Source organism: Haematobia irritans, chromosome 4, assembly GCF_050003625.1.
Source record: "Haematobia irritans isolate KBUSLIRL chromosome 4, ASM5000362v1, whole genome shotgun sequence".
NCBI classification, from domain to species: Eukaryota; Metazoa; Arthropoda; class Insecta; order Diptera; family Muscidae; genus Haematobia; species Haematobia irritans.
Window position 1 is genome coordinate 90,565,794 of NC_134400.1, and position 17,834 is coordinate 90,583,627.

The 17,834-nt window shown below is 34.7% G+C and overlaps 1 protein-coding gene across 20 annotated transcripts in view; it reads left to right on the forward strand.

Annotated features, from left to right (window-relative positions):
• Shab (potassium voltage-gated channel shaker cognate b) overlaps positions 1-17,834 on the forward strand; it is a 559,117-nt gene that overhangs the window by 108,819 nt on the left and 432,464 nt on the right. For all 20 annotated transcript variants that reach the window (XR_012722069.1, XM_075307721.1, XM_075307725.1 and 17 more), the window contains 2 exons: positions 1,740-1,902; positions 2,371-2,533. The gene's annotated coding sequence lies outside the window, so the exon portion shown is untranslated. The remainder of the gene's footprint in view (positions 1-1,739; positions 1,903-2,370; positions 2,534-17,834) is intronic.

Sequence of the window (17,834 nt, forward strand, 5' to 3'; positions counted from 1 at the left end):
TGAGTGCGAGGAGTAAACTCTAGAAATTCTATTTTTAGTTTCGCTAAATTAGGATGAAGAAGTGAAATGGGGAGATCGGTTATATGGAGGCTATACCAAAAAATGAACCGACAAACACTAAATTTGATACAAATATTTGGGGGCTTAAAATACCCTTCAATTTCCAGTTTTAGGTAGATCGGATAAAAACTTTCTAGAAGTCCGAGAAGTCAAATCGGGAGATCGATCTATATGGGGACAATATAAAAACTAATACACACTATATTCGTCACACCTGTTTGCAGTCCAAAAATACTTCTACACATTCAATTTCAGGCAAATCGGTTAAAAACTACGGTTTCTGGTAACACAAGAAGTGAAATTGAGAAATTTGTCCATATGGAGGCTATATCAATACATGGGGCGATACATACCATGTTCGGAACACCGAGTTGATGTGCTGAAATACCTTTTAGATATCAATTTGCAGGAAAATCTTATAAAAACTACGGTTTCCAAAAACCCAAGACCCAAAATCGGGGGTCGGTCGAACGTGAAAAAGTATGTTTGTCAAGTTTATTTGGGCAAAGCCCTAAGACTGCAAGATGGTTGGATGGACGGACGTCAGCTAAACCCAAAGTGAATTACACTTGAACCTCCCCGAAAAAAGGTGTTTCATGTTCGGAACACCGAGTTGATGTGCTGAAATACCTTTTAGATATCAATTTGTAGGAAAATCTGATAAAAACTACGGTTTCCAAAAACCCAAGACCCAAAATCGGGGGTCGGTCGAACGTGAAAAAGTCAAGTTTATTTGGGCAAAGCCCTAAGACTGCAAGATGGTTGGATGGACGGATGTCAGCTAAACCCAAAGTGAATTACACTTGAACCTCCCCGAAAAAAGGTTTTTGATAGTCGACTTTGTCTTAATAAATTTTTGTTCAAACATATAACTTTTATTTTATTATTTCTTTTCCAATATTATTATTGTTCTAATTGTATCAATTAATTTTTCAAATGCTCTTGGTGGCTGATACTATCATTTCTGTGCTTGAAGAAATTTCAATCAAAAATTAATTGGATCAATTTACGTGACTGACAACCAGGAAAATATATTTTTTTTCTGTGTATGATACATTTTCTATATTAAACCTTTTTGTGATAGTGCAATTCTTTTCCAATTTCTTAGTTTCGAAAAAAAACCATCCAAAAAATTTAATCAAATTGAATGCTGGAATTCTTCTATGGAAAAAAGTGTCACCGAATATTCATGAAACTCTAATAATAGTCTCCTGTTGAAACCCTCAACCTTTCTTGTGCAAATATAGCTTTCTGTGGGATATTGCTTTCATTATTAAGTTGGCCCATAGACAGTTTTATGAGTTTTCATTGTCAAACAATGGTCGAGTCGTTTCAAAAAAAAAAAAAAAAACAGGATTTCCACAGAAACGAAACGAATGGGTATAATTTGGGGCTTCCGCAGTGCTTTTCCTATTGTGTTTTTTTTTTCTTTTCTTATTTCTCGTGAATAAATTTTGTTTATCTACTCTCGAAGAAAATTCAAGCATGCTCCAAAAAAGAGCTTGCATAAATTTGAATAAAAATTCTGTTTTATTTTTGGAATTTGTTACAGCTACGGTAGTGTTTAGATCACCTGGTAGTTTGTGTGAATAATAAAAATAAAACTGAATGAAGCGGCAAAAAATTCTAAGATTTTTTTCTAACTCAGACTAAAAAATAACTTTTTTCTTTATTTTCAGGAATGTTCCAAATAAGAAAATACTGAAACTACAAAAAAAAAATAGAAAAAGTGAGAATCTAAACAAAAGAATATTTAAATAGTTGTAAAATATATCACAAAAATTAAGCAAACACATAGCTAAACTGCAAAAGTGCTTAAATCGATATTTCAACCTCAAAGAGGTAAGTTTATATCTTATATTTTTTGTTTTCCAAAATTTTCATAAAACTAAAAATGGGCTAGCTATCGATGAATACACAATTGTGACTATTCTATTACGATATTACGAGTTTAATAATAACTCCATTCGTGTACCCGATTATTTTTACAAATTATTATTAGAGGTTGTTCAAAAATCACCTGGCAACATTGAATGTGTAATGACAATTGGAAATAACAAATGTGAATACGTTTATTGGGTTTTAAAGCTTTGGTTTTAAAGCTTTCATTGTTTACTGACTGGTAAAAAGTATGTGAACTGATAAAAATAAAAATTCTGTTTTATTTTTGGAATTTGTTACAGCTACGGTAGTGTTTAGATCACCTGGTAGTTTGTGTGAATAATAAAAATAAAACTGAATGAAGCGGCAAAAAATTCTAAGATTTTTTTCTAACTCAGACTAAAAAATAACTTTTTTCTTTATTTTCAGGAATGTTCCAAATAAGAAAATACTGAAACTACAAAAAAAAAATAGAAAAAGTGAGAATCTAAACAAAAGAATATTTAAATAGTTGTAAAATATATCACAAAAATTAAGCAAACACATAGCTAAACTGCAAAAGTGCTTAAATCGATATTTCAACCTCAAAGAGGTAAGTTTATATCTTATATTTTTTGTTTTCCAAAATTTTCATAAAACTAAAAATGGGCTAGCTATCGATGAATACACAATTGTGACTATTCTATTACGATATTACGAGTTTAATAATAACTCCATTCGTGTACCCGATTATTTTTACAAATTATTATTAGAGGTTGTTCAAAAATCACCTGGCAACATTGAATGTGTAATGACAATTGGAAATAACAAATGTGAATACGTTTATTGGGTTTTAAAGCTTTGGTTTTAAAGCTTTCATTGTTTACTGACTGGTAAAAAGTATGTGAACTGACCTAATAAATTTATTGTCAACATACGGCCTGTTTTCTTTTAATACTGGATGTAGGTTAGGTTAAAGTGGCAGACCGATTAAGTTTCAAGTTCACTTAGACTATTCAGTCCATTTCCTACGGGAAATGGATCAACCACAGGATCGGTACAGGACTAGTCCCTGGTGTGTATGGACCAGTCCCAGTTCTGGTCAAAACGGGGTAAATTTCCACTTTAGGACACGTCTTGGACTCATTCCCAAGGACACGTTCTGGGATAATTTAGCAGGAGCATTCCATAGACAGGTCCTCAGGAACCAATCTCGGACAAACTCTTAGAAATCTGTTTCATTTTCGACAACCGAATCGCATCCGAAATAAAAAACATTGATAATTCTATTTCACTTAATTTGTAGATCCAATAAGATTTTAATATCAAGCGAGTACGTATATCAATAAATTACGACTATTTAATTAATTGCAACTAACTGGAGCACCGGTACCACTTCTGTGATAGGTCCGTCAGTTGCAATTTGCACCAATATCCCGTAGGGTTGTGATACTACATTAACTAAAAGTACCTATTACATATGGGCACTTCTAGTTTTAACCGCTGAACCTTCTCGATTATTTCCTACTGTTGAACCAACCAAATTGTTCCAAAAACATTAGCAGACTGCTTAATAACCCCCTAAAATTTGCTGACGCCTTACATAAAATGCAGGACACTCACACAAGAGGTGTTTAATTGATTCCTTTTCCTCCGCATCATGACTGCTCATACAATAGTCATTATACTTCGCGCCAATAGTTTTGCAAAATCAGGTAGCGACCCGTTATAACAGATATCAGGAGTGATATCTGACGTTTCGAGAACATTAGCATATCTAGATGTAACTGGATCTAACATTTGTATGAGCTATTCAGAACATCATGGCACTGGCGTTCTATCCAGAACATATCATCAGTGATACTCTTGTCAATGTTGTATCGTAAAGTGATGTTTCTTTGATTCACAATTTGTCCAAATATAATAAAATGTAATAAAGTGTCATCAATAATTGCTATCAAATAAACTAGCAAATAATTTTTACGATTTAAACAATTTATGTATCAAAATTCCACTTATTTTCCGTCTTCGAAATTTAAACAGCTGATGCCAGTGTTGTGTTCTCACGGCTAACGGCTTGGTTATGTTCATTAATACTTACAGCAGTTGCAAGGATTGTGAAAATGAGCTCTCAGAGGCTAATTCCTCTTCTTTCTCGTCTACGTTGGAATATTGCTGTAATCAGTCTTTGGCTCTCCTTAGAAGCAGAACGGATAAATACAATTTGAGATATCATACAAATGTTATTTTTTTGTTACACCATAAATAAATGTTTATCCAAAAACGTGTTTAAATAAATGGTAAGGATTTATATAAATCTATGTAAATAAAAGAATTTTAAAAAATCTCTCAGTACCTCCCTTTAATTATGCAGCGTTCATTTCGTGTCCGGGCAATGCAAATATGGAATTCGGTTGTACCATATCAATTCCGCGATATTGTTCTGCAATGTTTTTGATGACCTACTTGGATTTTAATTATGCTAATGGTTCCATAGATACCCGATTTCGTCATCCATTTTCGAGCCACTGATTACTACAACAGGTTGGCTGATACGTCCCCGGTCTAACAAGGAAAAACACATTTTTTTTGTCAAAATTCGTTTTTATTATTCAACATAGTTCCCTTCAAGAGCGATACAACGATTATAACGACCTTCCAATTTGTTGATACCATTTTGGTAGTACACCTTCGATTTTGCCTCAAAATAGGCCTCAGTTTCGGCGATCACCTCTTCATTTCAGCCAAATTTTTTACCTGTGGTCTGAGAACAAGAAAAATTCGCTGGGGGCCAGATCTGGAGAATACGGTGGGTGGGGAAGCAATTCGAAGCCCAATTCATGAATTTTTGCCATCGACTTGTTGCACGGTGCGTTGTCCTGGTGGAACAACACTTTTCCCAAGCGGACTTGTGGGTCTTTCCACGCTTCGGAGACGGTGCACCGGTCGCTGTCCACTCAGCCGACTGTCGATTGGACTCAGGAGTGTAGTGATGGAGCCATGTTTCATCCATTGTCACATATCGACGGAAAAACTCGGGTCTATTACGAGATAACAGCTGCAAACACCGCTCAGAATCATCAACACGTTGCTGTTTTTGGTCAAATGTGAGCTCACGCAACACGTTCCTTTGATATCTTTAAGGCCTCTGCTATCTTGATCAACTTCATTTTACGGTCATTCAAAATCATTTTGTGGATTTTTTTTTGATGTTTTCGTCGGTAACCACCTCTTTCGGGCGTCCACTGCGTTCACCGTCCTCCGTGCTCATTTCACCACGCTTGAATTTTGCATACCAATCAATTATTGTTGATTTCCCTGGGGGCAGAATCCAGAAACTCATTATCAAGCCAAGTTTTTGCTTCCACCGTATTTTTTCCCTTCAGAAAACAGTATTTTATCAAAACACGAAATTCCTTTTTTCCATTTTTTTTACAATAACAAAAGTTGCTTCACAAAAGACGTTCTATCTCGCAAACTAATTGACTTACAGACGTCAAATTTTGACACAAATCATTTGAAGGTTGGTACTATATAAAAATAATATGCATTTAATACTAGCGACGCCATTTATGTGTCATACCGGGGACTTATCAGCCAACCTGTTAGAATAATTGACTTACAGACGTCAAATTTTGACACAAATCATTTGAAGGTTGGTACTATATAAAAATAATATGCATTTAATACTAGCGACGCCATTTATGTGTCATACCGGGGACTTATCAGCCAACCTGTTAGAATAACCATCAGTGTATAAGTTTGTACTTAAATTTGTTTGGAATATTTTTATATTAATTGTGCCTATTTATTAAACTGCGTTATCGATTAGGCAAAATGCGGCTCATAGATTAAAGAATAAATAAATAAATGAAATGAAATAAATAAAATATCACAAAATATGGTCACCATAATCTTATGATTATCCTCTCCATAACTTCCAGGAGGTTTAGCTTTCCAGGGTTAAGTACATCTCCTTATGTGGCATTGAAATTCTTTTTGCCGAGACTTTAGGTTAGGTTACGTATAGTGTCAGTCCCATATTTTTGGCTCACTTAGACTATTCAGTCCATTGTGATGCCACACGGTTTGAAGCTCTCTCGATGACCCTTTTATGTCGACTCGAGAGGTGATACTGAGTCGATCGGAATATATTTTGTGGAGTCTAAAATCAATATTTCTGGTAGGCACATTTTTTGGCAAATCAAAGTTATTACACCCTGACCACTATGTGGTTTAGTGTATACAAATTTGAGAAAAATCTACTGCGAGGAGCTAGAGATCAGGGAGTTACATGGAATGGACAACGCATGCAGCATCTTTCAGGCGGAGGTATTTGCTACTGCTAAATCTGCGGAGCTCTTGTTGATTAGGCCGATATTCGGAAGCGATATCTGCTTTTTCATCGATAGTCAGGAAGACAAATATGAGAATCTTATGAACTTAATTTAAGAAAACGTTACCCATTTTAGTAAAATGTGAACTCTGTTCATATTTCATAAACTAAAATTAACTTAAATCCGCTATAACAAATTTCGTTGTCCCTTTTCTGGGGGTCGATGTTTCCAAATGTCATAGTACCAGTGACTAATAAACTTCTGCTAACAGTTATTGTTTTAGGGTCTTCCTGACAGAAGATATCTAATACTACGTTCACACTATGCCCGGAATTTTCCCAAAGTAAATTTCGACGGAAATCTCAGTTCAGATCAGAATATTTGCTATGGGAAAATAACAGATGTCTCGCAATGAATTATACTATCGTGTATAACTGTGGTTTTAGTACTTAAACCTCACTTCTTACAACTCTGTGTGTTTTCATGGTAGTACACACATACGTAAATATGCGTGTACCCATATGGCTTTGTTTGGGTTTTCACATTGTGGAGAAGACTTCATGTTGACCATACCATAGAAAATGGTCCATCATCAACATCATCTGTTTGTAAACAACAAACAGCTGTTAAATAAACGAAATCTCAATTGATTGTCAGTACGAACACTTGAGGTTTGTAAAGAAATGTTAATTCTGTTGATATTGAGTTCTCGAGCCTAGTTTAGACGTAGTAGAATATTTGGCTTGGCCAAAAGTATTTAATACTATTTAACTTTATTTTCAGTGTAGACTTAGTTTGTGTGTTTTGCCTTATGTACGAGTAGTTATCACAAATAGGACTACAATACAAATCCTTAATGAGAATATGCAGATTTTTGCTCAAAATCAAATACGCCCCATGCCAAAAAAGAAAACGAAATCCAAGTTATGCTATTTTTGGAAAAGAAAAGTTTACGAATCATGAAACAGAAAATACCAAAATGTCAAAGTACGACAGTGAGAGCTATTCAGGTTCGTTTGCTTGGGTGGGTGGGTTGTTGACATTTATGTGAGAGTGGGAGTAGGCGGTGTGATTGCGTAGAGAGCTCTCCAAGTTTTGATATGCCTGATGGTGGTGATGTTTTGTGGCGGATATGATGGGGTTGTGCAGTTGTAAATATTGAGTCATGATGAAAACTCATAAAAGTAGCTTGGCAGTAAAATGTAGTAAAGGCCAAAACCAACAACAACAATCATAACACAAGTAACCCGTAAGGCACAAGTATTTATTTACAAGTCAAAGATTCCCTCCATTTTGTGTGTGTGTTTGTGTGTGTATCGAATAAAGTGGAAACTCTTTATGGTAGAGGAACATCCCATTAGGGAAACGGAAAAATTCTGGCATATCAATGTAACCTTCACAGTTTGTGGAAGACTTGCGTATGGCTGGAAGCAAAGATAGGTATTCATACTAGAAATACAAAAGTCGAAAAATCAACTGTAATAGATGTTGAAGTTTTGTAATTCTAAAATTCGACTTTTGACGAGAAAATAAAGCTGTCCAAAGTCGCAACTTCATGGTATAGCAAAAGTTGAAAGGCGCCTTCTTCAAAATGTTATTGATTGTTGATGTGATTAGCGTGATAAACCTATGCTCTGTTTTGCTGAAAAATAAATTAAAAAATGTAAAAAATATCTCTAATTTTTAATATCTATTTGCGCGATAAACTTATGCAGTACTTATCTTTTCGTGCAAAAATTAAAAAATATAGACTATAATATGGACATCTGAGGTCATAAATGTAACATAAAGAATTTCAAGTGAATTTGATGGAACATACCCTTTCTCAAGACAACCGGTTCAAATAGTATGGATTCCGCAGTTACATTTGGAATTTGTAGCATTCCCACCCACCCATAATGAAAGTATTTTATATAGACCAATAGCCTGCGATTTTTATACCTGACACAGCCTCCATTTCAACTAACCTCCAAGTTAGAAGATAGTTTTGGGAAGATTTAAGATATCTTGCCATCTGTAGCTGTTACGAAAATATAAGTAAATCGATTGTGGATTACTGTAGAATTTGGTATATAATCCACGATGGAAGTTTCATAAGACTCAGTTCGGCCAAAGTTTTCCGCCATATACTCTTCTTTTAGTCAGATTCTTTTCCATGGAAGGACAACTTATTTGTGGGTCATTCGATTTGTCTTGTAAAACACTTTGAAATCATGTTTCAGGCCAACCATGACAACTCACCTTTTTCTTTGGACAACTCTTTTGTCCTTTAACCCATCGGATATTTCGTTTGATAGCTTTTGTTTTTGTGGAACATTGTCTATTTTTTGTGCTGTTCCAAAAATTCACCCAACTGGTTTGCTGCTTAAGCATAGCAACGTGAAAGTGGTGGAAGGATGTGATTTTTTGGTTTTGTAAAGAGCATCCAATAAATTTCCTTCAATGACATTTCCGCACACGAGCTTTAACGTCAACGAGACCCCGTTCTATTCTTTCAGCTTAAAAGTCAAATTGAAAAGAAAATTCCATTATTTTTCCCCATAGTGCTGTCATTGAGAAATCACCGTTGCTTTGGAGAACTCGAAAGCGAGCGAAATAAAGGTGTAGAAGATTGGACTTTCATTTGTTACTAGATTCACTATCGAATTAAAAGCGAAAGCTATGCCATTAAATTGAAAGGCAAACCTATTTTGTATTGTAATCCATAAAGGAGGAGGATCTACATAGGAAATTTGCTTGGATTCAAACATCAAATTGGGCCAAAGTCATTGACGTCAAACGTGAGAACACGATTAAATATTTTGGAGGAAGAAAAATGCTGGTATACATGACCAAAGAAAGGTAATGAATTCAGACGGATCATTGGTGCTATACCCTACACCATTGCATTTCAAAGATAAAAATGTTTTTCTGATACAAATAAAATTAAATAAAGTTTTTACTTGAAATGGCTTCAATCACAAGGACGACAGTGTCAATCACAAAATTAATTAGTATGAAAAATATACGGATAATTAATATTTTAATTAAAAATGTGAAAATTTTCATAATTAATTTAATTATACCCTCCACCATTAGTATATTAACTTTGTCATTCCGTTTGTAACACATCGAAATATTGCTCTAAGACCCCATAAAGTATATATATATTCTGGGTCGTGGTGAAATTCTGAGTCGATCTGAGCATGTCCGTCCGTCCGTCTGTTGAAATCACGCTAACTTCCGAACGAAACAAGCTATCGACTTGAAACTTGGCACAAGTAGTTGTTATTGATGTAGGTGGGATGGTATTGTAAATGGGCCATATCGGTCCACTTTTACGTATAGCCCCCATATAAACGGACCCCCAAATTTGGCTTGCGATTGCTCAAAGAGAAGCAAATTTCATCTGATCCGGCTGAAATTTGGTACGTGGTGTTAGTATATGGTCTCTAACAACCATGCAAAAATTGGTCCATATCGGTCCACTTTTACGTATAGCCCCCATATAAACGGACCCCCAAATTTGGCTTGCGATTGCTCTAAGAGAAGCAAATTTCATCCGATCCGGCTTATATTTGGTACATGGTATTAGTATATGGTCTCTAACAACCATGCAAAAATTGGTCCACATCGGTCCATTTTTATATATGACCCCCATATAAACGGACCCCCAAATGTGGCTTGCGATTGCTCTAAGAGAAGCAAATTTCATCCGATCCGGCTAAAATTTGGTACATGGTGTTAGTATATGGTCTCTAACAACCATGTAAAAATTGGTCCATATCGGTCCATAATTACATATAGCCCCCATATAAACCGATCCCCCGATTTGGCTTGCGGAGCCTCTAAGAGAAGCAAATTTCATCCGATCCGGTACATGGTATTGGTACATGTTCTCTAATGACCATGCAAAAATTGGTCCACATCGGTCCATAATTATATATAGCCCCCATATAAACCGATCCCTCGATTTGGCTTGCGAGCCTCTAAGAAACGAAAATTTCATCCGATCCAGCTGAAATTTGGTACATGGTATTGATAGATGTTCTCTAATGACCATGCAAAAATTGGTCCATATCGGTCCATAATTACATATAGCCCCCATATAAACCGATCCCCCGATTTGGCTTGCGGAGCCTCTAAGAAACGAAAAATTCATCCGATCCGGTTGAAATTTGGAACATGGTGTTAGAATGTGGTCTCTAACAAACACGCAAGAATTGGTCCATATCGGTCCATAATTATATATAGCTCCCATATAAACCGTTCCCCAGATTTGATCTCCGGAGTCTCTTGGAGGAGCAAAATTCATCCGATCCGGTTGAAATTGGCAACGTGGTGTTAGTATAAGGCCGCTAATATACATGCCAAAATTGGTCCATATCGGTCTATAGTTATATATAGTCGATCCCCAATCACACAAAAATTGGTCCATATCGGTTCATATTCAGGTTGCCACTCGAGCCAAAAATAATCTACCAACATTTTATTTGTATAGAAAACATTGTCAAAATTTTATTTCTATAGAAAATTTTGTCAAAATTTTATTTTTATAGAAAATTTTGTCAAAATTTTATTTCTAAAGAAAATTTTGTCAAAATTTTATTTCCATAGAAAATTTTGTCAAAATTTTATTTCTATAGAAAATTTTGTCAAAATTTTATTTCTATAGAAAATTTTTTCAAAATTTTACTTTTATAGAAAATGCTGTCAAAATTTTATTTTGTCAAAATTTTATTTCTATAGAAACTTTAAACATAATTATATACGTATTTAATCGACCTTTTTTAGTTAAATATATATTCCACGTATGGACTATGTGGTATATATTACGGTGTTAGGAAGTTTTAAGATACCTTGCCATCGGCAAGTGTTACCGCAACCCAAGTAATTCGATTGTGGATGACAGTCTTCAGTAGAAGTTTCTACGCAATCCATGGTGGAGGGTACATAAGCTTCGGCCTGGCCGAACTTACGGCCGTATATACTTGTTTTTTATTATGATTAACCGTCGTTAGTGCAAGTTTAGCTAACCCACTTTTAATAAGAGAGAAGTTACATCGGGCTACCACCTAACCTAACCTAACCTACTTTTAAACTCTTCTACGGATATATCTGCTATCCGGAGAGAAGATATCTGAAATTTATTTCTTGTTAACTGGCCGTTAAAGCCTATCGGAGTAAAGGAATATAGCCGCGAAAAACTAATTGTGTTAGTTAATGTTTTTATTGACTACACTAAAAAAAGTTTACTTGGTTCCAAAGATTTTGACCTTCTCTTAAGGATTTTGGTATTGATTCCGAGCCAAAGATGCGGCTTCTTTAAAATAAAGAAATGTTTTAGCGACCTATCTGGCTATAAATCTAGCACCAATAAAATTAAAATTAGGATACATATCTCATTTATCAAATTTTCATTCTCTTTTCGCGGTTCTCTTGTACAAACAACTGCCAGTTTAAAAATCCAAGTTATATCGGATACTTCAAAGTTAAAAATGCTTTGTTAATTCCAAAAAAACTTTCGTTTTGTTTGTTATTGTTGGTTTCTCTTCAATCATTATTGTTGTTTTTGATTTCAGCTTAAAACCATGCATTGACTAAACTACAAGTGTAGCTTAACCAACAGAGGAAAATAATGCTTGTCAAATTTATTTGGGCAAAGCCCTATAGACTGCATGATGGTTGGATGTACATCTGTTTCGGAATTACCACATTCCTCATCAGCATCCTCTACTTGCAGCAAAACTATCAACCAATTATCAGAATAAATTCGGGTAATTCACTCAACCCAAAGTGAACTGCACTTGAACCTTCCGAAAAACCTTTAAACCAAAGACGCTAAATCCTCAAAATAAGTCTTAGCTTATATTTAAAGCGTTCTTATCTTAAATCTAAAGTTCCAATATTTCAGTTAATTTAAGGACACTTTCTTTAAATCAAAAATGTGTTTCTTTACTTTAAAATGTTTTCTTTACTTAGTTCAAAGTCATGCGACTTTAACGGAGGGACGCAAATTTACAAAATTTGTGTCCTAAATTTAATGAAAAAAATTTTGAAGCAAAGATTATAAACTTTATTTTAATTGAAATTTCATTATTTTAAAGAAATTTGTCCTTAATATTTTGTAAATCTCGCATCCTAAAATTTAAATTGCGTAATCTTTAATATCGCGTAAATATTTTTTTCAGTGTGCGTTTTCAGTTATTGTACGATATTTTTTCTTTTTGCAGAAAATTTAATGCGCCGTTCATATTATATTTTTTTGAAGACTTTTGGGGCTTTTACATAAAAGTCGTGATCTAACTTCTGATGGTCTTCGTCTTGTCTTTTTATTCTCTCTGATCTAATTCAATCCAACTTTGCCATTTGTTTTTTTTAAAAACCTAAAATATCATTCAAGTAAAGTATAGTATGAACGATTATTCCATAAGTCCTTATCCTAAAAAAAAGAAAAAAAATTTTTGAGAAAACTTTCTTTAAAAATAAAATTTTGACAAAATTTTCTATAGAAATAATATTTTTTAATTTTACAATTATTATTCGAGCTTAATGGACAATTTTAGATTAAGGAACTTTTTATTAATGAGTCATTGAAAAGAAAACGCCAGATACAAATATATACACGCCTATACTGTACATGATTCGGTTCGGGCGAATGAACCTTTCCACAGTCTTCAGTATAGATCTGGCTGGGATAAATAACTCAATTTTGGGCCCTTTATGCTAACTCCTTATGAAGAAAACATTTGGGAAATATCCTCTTAAACATTGAATCATCTTTACTCCCACTGTACATCATCTTTTCATATAACTACAAGTCCCTTAATCTTATTTTTATTTCCCTTAATCTTATTTTTATTTTTATAGAAATTTTGACAAAATTTTCTACAGAAATAAAATATTGACAAAATTTTCTATAGAAATAAATTTTTTACAAATACAATTTTGACACAGTTTTCTGTAGAAATAAAATTTTAACAAAATTTTCAATAGAAATAAAATTTTGATAAAATCTTCTATGAAAATAAAATTTGCAAAATTTTCTATAGAAATAAAATTTCATTACTGAAGGCTGTAGCCTCTACCCAGAATAACGGATATGCGAGCATGGGTATAATATAATTATAATTGATCCTTAATCAAGAATATATCCCTATATAACTGCATATCGGTAATTTGATGTGTTATAAACTGAAGGGCAAACCTAAAACTCTGATAAAATTTTCTATGGAAATAAATCATTTCTATAGGAATAACATTTTTATTTTATTATTATTTTTTATTTTATTATTATTATTTTTTATTTCTATAAAAAACTGAAATAAAATGATGGCAAAATTTTCTATGGAAATAAAATTTTAACAAAATTTTCTATAGAAATAACATTATTACAAATTTTTCTAAAGAAATACAATTTTGATACAATTTTCTATAGAAATAAAATTTTAACAAAATTTTCAATAGAAATAAAATTGTTATAAAATTTTCTATGAAAATAAAATTTGGCAAAATTTTCTACAGAAATAACATTTTGACAGTTTTTCATAAACTTCATTACAAAATTTTTTAAATTTGGTACATTTTTGTTAAAATTTTCATAAAATTTTGGTACATTATTTTTGGTACATTATCCCTGTCTCAAATCCAAAATTCTTGAGTAAATGTCAAAATAAATTTACGAATTTTTAGATAGCACAATTTTGCCACGTTTGTGTGCCAACCAGAGATGATCTGTATCAAACTTTTTTAGGTTTTGTGACTGTCGCAAAGCTGTAAACGTCACATACGCGTCGTAAATGTAGAAAAAGTCGCAAACTCAAAATACTGCAAACGCGGCAGGTGAATTCGATGATATCCAAGACGACGATTTGTTCGAAGAAGTTTCAAATCTCAGGAATGTTTATAATATTATTAACCTAACCTAACCTAGATAGCGGACAACCCAGTACTTTTCAGTATAGGGCCCAAAATATATCTCTCTCTTTTCCAGCTGGAAAATAAGTTTTCCGCTACCATTGTGTTGATGTAGGCTAGACAAATACGTCTCAATATGAAATTTATTTATCGTTTCGGTGAATGCCAATGTTTGACATGTATGGACATGTCAAAGGAATTTAAATTGATGCCAGCACTTCCATATTTCGTTGAAGCATTTTATTTGGAAAAGGATTCGCTGTCAAATCCAATCAAGCATATGTTGTGCATCCGTTTCCATTTGCAAAACAAAAACGAAAACAGTTGCAACACAAAAATCTTTGAAAAGGAAAAAACACAGTTTACAAGCAACTTCGTCACCAAGGGACCAAGTTTCTGGCTCCAGGCACCGATAGACTCACTACACACATGCATATGTACACCCTCACCCAACAAAGCAAAAAAGAGAAAACGAAGAATATTCACAAAAACAAAAATAAAACTATTAACTTTTGACATGCATTATGCCGGCTAGCATTGCACTGGAAACTCTGGCATACACAGAGTGACATGAGCCTTTCGCCTTGTCTTGCTAAGGGGGTGAATGCCAAGAAAGTCTTTTGGGCCTAAGCCCAATAATGACACCATTCACCATTGCTACTAACGTCAGCTAAATTGTGGGTGTACTGAACAAGAGCGGAGTTGCATTCTTCTTTGGCGTAAGAGTGACGTGTGCCAGTGCACATTGTTTTGTTAGCCTCTCTCTACAGTGAAAAAAAGAAAAAAATAATAATATTGGACTTGTAGAAAACTTATACAATCAAAATGTTAAATACAGGACACGAATCATTGAAATTTTCGTAATTTCATTAATTTCGTATGTCTTTAAAGCGTAGAAAAGAAAACAAAAATATTTTTCTTTTAAAGTAATAAGACTCGAAGAGTGGGAGAGAATGTGAAAACCTTTCGAAACTTCGAATATATATACAGATGGATCTAAACTTGACGAAGGAAGCAGTGACTCGGAATGCGAGAGTCGTTAGATGGCTATAGCGGGAAGAAGTTTCTGCGACCACAAGAGCTGTTGAGTAGCTGTCGAAGAGGCTGTTATTCAGAAGCAATATCAGCTTATGGATCGACTATCAAGTAGCAGACTTTGTGCAATGCAAACATAAGGTCTACAGTAGTCTGCCGCTGTCGCTTTGCGTTCTCACTGAACAGCATGATGTTACTCTGTGCAGGGTACTGCCTTGGGCACTGTGGAGTAATGGTAAATGAAGAAGCATATGTGCTGGCTCAAGAGGGGGAACGAATAAAGTTCTGGCGGACGATTTTCCTCTGCTATCTTCATACCCTTAGCGGGTACGTATAAGGTCTCCCCGGAAGGTTGCGAGCAAACCAAGCTGATATGGGATGAAAAGAATCGTAGGAATTGCGAAAATCTGACGGCGATGAGCAAACAGGGATTGAGGTTTTTAATTGGCATTATAACTGGATATAACGCGTATTAGAAAACATAAGAATAGGCCTTAAAAATTGCAAATGTGCCTGGACCCGGAAGATTCGTAGAACTTCCTGTGCTATTGTTCAGCATTATCCTATAAAAGAAACAAGTTACTGTGCTCATTTAATTTCTTGATGTTTTGATAGATTTAGCAAAATATTCGTCTGCATCTAAGAGATATATCATAAATTTTCTGTAGAAATAAAATTTTGACAAAATTTTCTTTAAGAATAAAATTTTGAAAAACAATTTCTGTAGAAATAAAATAGAATTAAAATTTTCTATAGAAATAAAATTTTGACAAAATTTTCTTTAGAAAACTTTTTATAGAAATAAAATTTTAATGGAATTTTCTATAAATTTTTCTATGGAAATTAAATTGTTAAAAATTTTTCCATAAAAGCAAGTAAGTATAGTCTAAAGTCGGGCGGGGCCGACTATATTATACCCTTCACAACTTTGTAGACCAAAATTTGTGTTACCATCTCAACTCCTTCATGAAGGTTTATATTCCCATACACAAATATTTATATCTTAACCGATTTGGAGACAAATTAACAGGATGGCTGATAAGTCCCACACATAGATGGCGTCGCTAGTATTAAATGCATATTATTTTTATATAGGTTAGGTTAGGTGGCAGCCCGATGTATCAGGCTCACTTAGACTATTCAGTCCATAGTGATACCACATTGGTGAACTTCTCTCTTATCACTGAGTGCTGCCCGATTCCATGTTAAGCTCAATGACAAGGGACTTCCTTTTTATTGCCGAGTCCGAGCGGCGTTCCACATTGCAGTGAAACCACTTAGAGAAGCTTTGAAACCCTCAGAAATATCACCAGCATTACTGAGGTGGGATAATCCACCGCTGAAAACTTTTTGGTGTTCGATCGAAGCAGGAATCGAACCCACGACCTTGTGTATGCAAGGCGGGCATGCTAACCATTGCACCACGGTGGCTCATTTTCAACCTTCAAATGATTCGTGTCAAAATTTGACGTCTGTAAGTCAATTAGTTTGTGAGATAGAGCGTCTTTTGTGAAGCAACTTTTGTTATTGTGAAAAAAAGGGAATTTCGTGTTTTGATAAAATACTGTTTTCTGAAGGAAAAAAATACGGCGGAAGCAAAAACTTGGCTTGATAATGAATTTCCGAACTCTGCCCCAGGGAAATCACCAATAATTGATTGTTATGCAAAATTCAAGCGTGGTGAAATGAGCACGGAGGACGGTGAGCGCAGTGGACGCCCGAAAGAGGTGTTTACCGATGAAAACATCAAAAAAATCCACAAAATGATTTTGAATAACCGTAAAATGAAGTTGATCGAGATAGCAGAGGCCTTAAAGATATCAAAGTAACGTGTTGGTCATATCATTCATCAATATTTGTATATGCGGAAGCTTTGTGCAAAATGGGTGCCGCGCGAGCTCACATTTGACCAAAAACAACAACGTGTTGATGATTTTGAGCGGTGTTTGCAGCTGTTAACTCGTAATACACCCGAGTTTTTCCGTCGATATGTGACAATGGATGAAACATGACTTCATCACTACACTCCTGAGTCCAATCGACATCCGGCTGAGTGGACAGCTACCGGTGAACCGTCTCCGAAGCGTGGAAAGACTCAAAAGTCCGCTGGCAAAGTAATGGCCTCTGTTTTTTGGGATGCGCATGGAATAATTTTTATCGATTATCTTGAGAAGGGAAAAACCATCAGCAGTGACTATTATATGGCGTTATTGGAGCGTTTGAAGGTCGAAATCGCGGCAAAACAGCCCCATATGAAGAAGAAAAAGGTGTTGTTCCACCAAGACAACGAACGATGGCAAAAATTCATGAATTGGGCTTTCCCACCCACCGTATTCTCCAGATCTGGCGACCTATTCTTGTTCTCAGACCTCAAAAGGATGCTCGCAGCGAAAAAATTTGGCTGCAATGAAGAGGTGATCGCCGAAACTGAGGCCTATTTTGAGGCAAAACCGAAAGAGTACTACCAAAATGGTATCAAAAAATTGGAAGGTCGTTATAATCGTTGTATCGCTCTTGAAGGGAACTATGTCGAATAATAAAAACGAAAAATAAGTGTTTCTTTGTTAGACCGGGGACTTATCAGCCAACCTGTTACTTCTACTAACCCCCACATTCATAAAATTTAACATGAACTTTAAACCTTCT